General features: G+C 38.6%; 1 protein-coding gene across 4 annotated transcripts in view; it reads right to left on the minus strand.

The window, feature by feature from the left end:
- Positions 1-7,500, minus strand: part of LOC125033942 (obscurin-like) — a 211,624-nt gene that overhangs the window by 58,724 nt on the left and 145,400 nt on the right. The window lies entirely within an intron of this gene.

The raw sequence follows: 7,500 nt of genomic DNA on the forward strand, positions 1-7,500 counted from the left end.
GACTAAAGAAGTGGGCAAAAGCCACAAACAAAATGGGAAAATAACACAAACATCGTGTTCAAAAAAGGAATAAAGCAAATAAATAAACTGAAAGTAAACAGTAGACCTCGAACTCGGTGTTGCCACATGGTGTATCAAGACAAACGATCTGGACAAGGCACCAACAAAAGCAGTGCTGCCAATGTTTCTGGTATTACACAACTGAATTCAGAAGACAATGATAACTTGTGTGATTTTAGTACATACGTAAAGGTTGCACTGCGCTATGCTATGATTTGTTGCCCGAGGTATATTGAATTCATGCACCGGATTATACCTTACGGGAAACAAAGTCACATCGGTAAACCATTTGTTAATTACAGTTAGATATACGAGCGTAAAACATACATGGCATAGTTACACAAAGAAAACGTAGATCATTTTCAAGGTTTTAGATTTTAAAGATTTTAATTATTAAAAGCATTTGGCAACACTGTTCAGATGTCGATGTTCTGACAGGCCCGCCAAACTTTGCAGGCTTACCATAGCCTTTTTAAAGTAATATCTCCTGAGGAGACATTAGAAGTTTAGATTTTAACACAAACTATCGGCACACTGCTTTACTTAAGCTGCAAAATAAATATAAAGTTTTAATGATAAATTTTAAGCTGAATTATTTTAAGCAGAATGAGAACAAAACAGCTACAGACGGGCGAGTCGCACCTTGGCACCAGAATTCGAGGTACAACATTGTAAACGAAATTAAATAATAAATAAACATATTGGGACTTCGGGCAGATGCTGAGTTTACCGACTGCGGAGTCACAACATCTTTCTTGTCTTCCTTTGCAACTTCTTTCTTGTCTTCCTTTGCAACTTCTTTCTTGCCCTCTTCCTTAGGCTCGGCTTCCTTGACTCCCTCAGGGGATGTGACGTCACGTCCTTCCCAGAACTCCTCTACCTCCTCCTCCTCCGCGGCCTCCTGGGCCATCTTTTCAAAGGCATCCTCGACTGACGAGTCGGAGCTCCTGGACTGCTCCTCGAGAAGTCTGTCCATGGCTTTGGCTCGCTTGACCGGCTGCGCTGGCAACGCCCTCTCGTCCGCGGCTCTCTTGGCCTCCCCTTCCTTCCGCGCTTTCTCTGCTCTCTCCTTTAGCTCCCGTTCTTCCTTCTCTTTCCTCTCCTTTTCCTCTCTCTCTCTCTTAGCTTTATCTTCCTTTTCTTTCTCCTCTCTATCCTTCCTTTCTTTTTCTTCCTTTTCCCTTTGAAGCCGCTCTCTCTCCTTTCTTTCCGCCTCTTCTCTCTGCTTTCGTTCTTGCTCCTCTTTCTCTTTTCTTAATTTCTCTTCCTTTTCTCTCTTCTCCTTTAGTTCTCTCTCCTTTCTCTCTTTTTCCTCGGTCTCTCTTTTCTCTCTCTCCTCTCTTTCTTTTCTCTCTCTTTCTTCTCTTTCCTTTCGCTCCTTTTCTTCTTTCTCTTTTCTTTCTCTTTCTTCTCTTTCTTTTCGCTCTTTTTCCTCTCGCTCCCTTCTCTCTCTCTCTTCTCGCTCTTTCTTTTCCTTCTCTTCTCTTTCTTTCCTTTCCCTCTCCTCTCTTTCCTTACGTTCTCTTTCTTCCTTCTCCTTCCTTTCTCTCTCTTCCCTTACCTTTCTCTCTAATTCCTCCCTCTCAATTCTTTCTCTCTCTTCTCTCTCCTTCCTCTCCTTTTCTTCCCTTGCTTTTCTCTCACGTTCTTCTCTCTCTTTTCGTTCTTTTTCTTCCCTTTCCTTTTTCTCCCTCTCTATCCGCTCTCTTTCTTCTTTCTCTTTCCTTTCTCTCTCTTCTCTTTCTTTCCTCTCCCTTTCTTCCTTTTCTTTCCTTTCTCTCTCCTCTCTTTCTTTCCTTTCCCTTTCTTCTTTCTCTTTCCTTTCTCTCTCCTCTCTTTCTTTCCTTTCTCTTTCTTCTTTCTCTTTCCTTTCTTTCTCTTCTCTTTCTTTCCTTTCCCTTTCTTCTTTCTCTTTTCTTTCTCTCTCCTCCTTTTCCCTCTTCTCTTTTTCTTCTCTCTCTATCCTTTCTCTCTCCTCTCGTTCTTTCCTCTCTATTTCTTCTTTCTCTTTCCTTTCTCTCTCTTCTCTTTCTTTTCTCTCTTTTTCTTCTCTCTCTTTCTTCTCTCTTTCCTCTCTCTCTATCTTTTCTCTTTCCTCTCTCTCCTTCCTCTCCTTTTCTTCTTTCTCTTTCCTTTCTCGCTCTTCTCTTTCTTTCCTCTCTTTTTCTTCCCTCTCAATCCTCTCTCTCTCTTCTCTTTCCTTCCTCTCCTTCTCTTCTCTCTCTTTCCTTTCTCTCTCCTCCCTTTCCTTTCTTTCTTGTTCTTCTTTTTCCTTTAGAATTCTCTCTCGCTCTTCTCTCTCCTTCCTTTCTTTTTCTTCTCTCTCCTTTCGTTCCTTCTCTTCCCTCTCCTTTCTCTCTCTTTCTTCCTTTTCCCTCCGCTCTCTCTCTTCTCTTTCTTTTCTTTCTCTCTCTTCCCTCTCTTGTTCTTCCTTTTCTTTTCTAAGCCTTTCTCTCTCCTCCTCTTCTCTTTTCTCCTTCTCTTCTTTTTCTTTTCTCTCTCTTTCTAGTCGTTCTTTCTCTTCTCTCTCTTTCCTTTCTTTCTCTTCTCTCTCTTTCCTTTCTCTCTCTTCTCTCTCTTTCCTTTCTTTCTCTTCTCTCTCTTTCCTTTCTTTCTCTTCTCTCTCTTTCCTTACTTTCTCTTCTCTCTCTTTCCTTTCTTTCTCTTCTCTCTCTTTTCTTTCTTTCTCTTCTCTCTCCTTCTTTTCTTTCTCCTCTCTTTCTTTTTTCTCTTTTTCTAAACGCTCTTTCTCTTCCCTTTCTTTCCTTTCTTTTTCCTCTCTTTCTTTTATCTCTTTTTCTAAACGCTCTCTCTCTTCCCTTTCTTTCTTTTCTTTCTCTTCTCTTTCTTTTCTCTCTCTTTCTTCCCTTTCTTTTTCTTTCGCTTCCTTTGCCTTACGATCTTCTTCTTCCTTTTCTCTTTGAAGTCTTTCCTTTTCTTCTCTCTCCTTCTTTTCTTTCTCTAACCTTTCCTTCTCTTCTCGTTGTTTCCTTTCCTCTTCTTCTTTTTCCTTTTGAAGCCTTTCCTCTTCCTCTTTTTTCTTCCGAAGCTTAGCTGCCTCTTGAGCCTGTCAGACATGGCACTACATAAACTACTTGCAACTAACAAAAAGCTCAGTCACCGTGAATCCCTTCCAGCGGAGAGCTGTCTGCTGCGAGTCTGGCTATTGTGACGACGTTTGAAACCACAGATGTTTAACATTTAAGGCTTGGCTAGCAGGGGCATACCAAGCTGGAGAGGGGATACTTCACACACCAATGATCTCTCCACAGGCAAATTCCTTCCCTTATCTGGGAGAGAAACTTGCCCGCTTTGATGGAATGTTACATTCTGCAGCTCCCAATAGATAGGTAGACCCTTGGCAGTGAACATTACCTTGGCTATTGTACACCTTCACTATGTAACTAGAATTCCTATCAATAGTCCGCGAGAAAATTTTATTTTTTCACGAGAAAGGTTTTTATTTTTTTCTGATTATTAGAATTCAGAAGTTAAAAAGTAATTATAAACATTGCCATAAATATAAATTATATATGTATATATATATACATACACACATTACCAAATATATACTGCATATGCAATACATGTATATTGCAACGTGTGAATGGTTACAAGACACAAATATACACATTTGCACAATTACGCTTAAGTACATACAGATGTGTGAGCTCCCACACACATCCATACTGACACAAACTCCTGCATATTTTTTCAACATCAGTGATTTCTAAACGGCACAAGTATATCACAACAAATGCTTACTCCGTTGAAATCGCAGATTCACAGTGACTAGCAAGACAGTTTTAAGAAAGTCTTACTAATCTTACAGGAGAAAGCTACAATCTAGATCTCTTATAACTTAAACTATAAAGTACGATGTTGTTTATGGTCTACGAGCATGATAATGAGTTTTGGTTATTTAATTTGCATTTTAGCTTTCATTTTAGATTGATCAGAGGGTTATTTTGTGTAGGTTGCATGTTACTTTCATTATGTTATTATTGTTGTCTTCGTGGTGTTGTGAGGAAAAATAAGCAAGGAAAAATAATAGGAAATGATTAGATGGAGGGGCGAGTGAGTGACTTCCTTATTACCACTTGAAACTGTTCTGATTATGCCTCTTTTCAACCTGAAGTGAGGCAAATCATCGTCGCAATTAATCATTTGCCAAAATAAAGCCTTTCTTGATACCAAAGTATTGAAAAATATTATTAAACTGATCGTGGAAGTATATTAGTGTATTCATACTCCTAATTACGTATTAATGAGAACACACAATGACTTTATCTACGTATGCACAAACACTTGTTAAGACGTATATTCTACGTAACGAACAACTTGGAAAGCAGGCTCTACTTGTTAATCACTGAGCATCGAATGAAAGTTGTGACTCCTCTGTGGACAATGGGCTCGTTTGCGTTTCTTTTTTTCAACTACAGAAAGCATTAGCATTTCGGTTGCTACAAAGGTAAGATGATAGAGAAAAAACGGCAAATCATTTCACGAGCCCACTCACAATTTGCTCTTCAATGCAATCAAAGTTATAAAGCACGTCAAGCTATGTGTACTGAAACCAGGACTCATGGGGCACCGCTGTATCTTCCTCCAAGTTATCATCCCTTGAGTAATACCAATCAGAAAACTAATCGATGGGACAAGGTTAACAGGCAACTAAAGAAGCCTTTTCGGATTGGATCATGGCCCCAGCCTAAAAAAAAAAAAAAAAAAAAAAAAAAAAAAATACGTAAGTAAAAGAAAAATGAAAAAAAAAAGTAAAAAGATAAAATTGGGTACAGATTCGTTTTCTTTGCCATACGAGAGCCAGTCTGAACCTTTGACATCGCGCTGCATTAACGGTGGGAACACAAGGCAAGGAATCCAATAATATCGGCTTCAATATATATACAAAGTTGATAGTTAAGCTGCAATAGTTTTATCTTGTCATCAATTACTAAAGAAATGCGTTATCGTAAATTAGTGTAGAGCATTGGAAATGTTTAACGATGACTTTTTTCTCCTTCTAACAAAGATATCGGATAGGCGCATTGCAAAGTGACAGAGCATCTATGGTTTTACGACCAGACGGCACGAAAGCGACTGCGAAAGGTACAGCGGTGCCGATCCATGTGCAGGGGAGGAAGCAACCTTGACGGGATGACACAAGTAGCCACGAAAATAGCCCTTCCTCAGAAGTTACTCTTCATTCTTTCTTTATCTGTAAATCTTGAGACTGAAAGTAAGTTTTTCTTCTGGATGTCGTGGCGAGTTTTTGTTTCCGAAGACAAATTCCAGGCCGAAGAGTTCAAAGAGACAACAACTTCAGGAAATGGTATTCATTAATATACGATAAGGCACGAAGCCACACAAAAGATATATTTGCATTTTAAGAATAACTGATTTTTCAAGCAAAAAAAATGCCTTTTTATTTCTTAGTTGAAGTATATATTTAAATATAGATATATATATTTCTAATGCAATGCGTGCTTTAAAGGGAATACAGCAATAACACAATACGATTAGTCCCTGACCCTCGAGAGCAACGTGTGTCAGCGCGGCTTCCTTCCTCCTCCCGTCCTGGACTTTCGGTAAAGGAGGCGTCTTCCACAGGTGATTCATCCAGTAGATTAAAAAGCCCTTAACTAACAAATTACAAACCCGAATGATTATAAATCTGTCTTGAATTAATGCAAGTAGACCGTTTGAAAGACGTCTCCGCAAGCATCCTCGTCTGTTGCAATTTACAAAAGCATTGATTTGAGGATTAAGTTATCATTACTTGTTTCCGAATTTACTGCTCCATTCCAATTGGGACTTTCTATTCATAATTCAGAATAGCTGAGAGGAAAAAAATCTTTGAGATAAATGCTTTTGCAATGAGAGCAACCTTCACGCAAACCAGCCGATATTCCGAACCTTACATTTAAATGGTAACGAGGTACTTAAGACCTGTGTATGTCATTATTTTACAACGTTCGCCTTTTTGAATAGGAGAAAGGAATAAAACTGCCATGTCCTTATGCAGATGAAGCATTGTTTCCAGGCACAGAGGAAGCAATGTTCTTTCAGCGTGTATACGGTATCTCAAAGTTAGCAATAAACTAATATCTGAAAACTAATGAAAGCAAAAAAGAAAAATACCGTATTTTTGGTGTACAAGACGCCCCTTTTCAATAAAATATCTCATGAATCCACATCTTTAGAATGTGCGATACATGATGACTAACGTTCGAAAATAGTATCTGAAGAAATTTTTCACCAAATATACAGTCATATAATCACATTTGAAAAACAAACCTAATAATTGTAATAACTGGGCAAGATAATCGCCGCTCGGTTGGTATGTCCTGGCAAATAGGAGAATTCTTGACTCTGGCAATTATCTTTAAGATTAGGCAGAAAACAGGCTGCTAGAAGGTATTACTTAGTACTCAAGCGCTATCAGGCATCATACCAACAAGAGTGTAAGTTCACTTCGTTAGCTGACCGCAAGCAGTGAACATGTCACACAGATGTGCAGATACATAACCAGACTTACGCAGATACACGATTTGTGGACATATAATTACAAACTCTAACAAATGGCAAATATACAGATTTTCTTTGTTCCTTAACGCAAGCAAACAAGATGTCAGAACCTGGCCCGGTGGCTATCAGGGAACAGAAATAAGAAGTCAGCTAAACTGTCCAAGAATGTAAAGCCACTTCAAGGATTTCTTGAGAACCGGTTACAAAAGTGCGGGATGTCGTTCCAGCGACCGTCATGATTGACTTCAAATCTCACCTATACGGAGTGGACATGCATTTAATGTAAAAAGACAGAAACATTTTATGCAACTTTACAATAAAAAAAAAAAGTTGTATCAAGGAACTTACGATGCGATTCGTAATTAACAAAAATATAAATCCCTATCTGAGACTATGTGAAATATATCCGAAAAATATCAAACCGTATCACGCGGGAAGGGCAAACATGTATCAGAGTGTATCAAAGTGTTGGGGGTTTCGGAAATGTTACAAAAAAGGCCTTCATTCAGTTAAATCCTGATATATTTAATACCTTTTTAAGTATTGTGGTATGTAAACGAGAAATTTAATAACTGCTTATCATTATTTAGTGTTAAAGACTGCTAATTTCCCAGACACATAAACCCTTTTTTGTAGCATTTTCGAAACCTCTAACACTTAGCAACATCCTCAAACAGGTTTGCCCTTTACACGCACAATAGTAGAACATGCTGAAACACTTTTTGATGCAATGTGGTACATTTCGGCCAGCCAATCAGAGCACGATTTTTATCAGATATATTTCACGCAGTTACTATAGAGGTAAAATTTTAAGTCAATTATGACAGCAGCTGAAAAGACATGGTAGGAATTTCCAGCATGTTTGGGTCATGTGACGTGGTATTGACTTCGGTGGGATGAAAATTTTCAAAA

Source organism: Penaeus chinensis, chromosome 17 (assembly GCF_019202785.1).
Source record: "Penaeus chinensis breed Huanghai No. 1 chromosome 17, ASM1920278v2, whole genome shotgun sequence".
Taxonomy (NCBI): domain Eukaryota; kingdom Metazoa; phylum Arthropoda; class Malacostraca; order Decapoda; family Penaeidae; genus Penaeus; species Penaeus chinensis.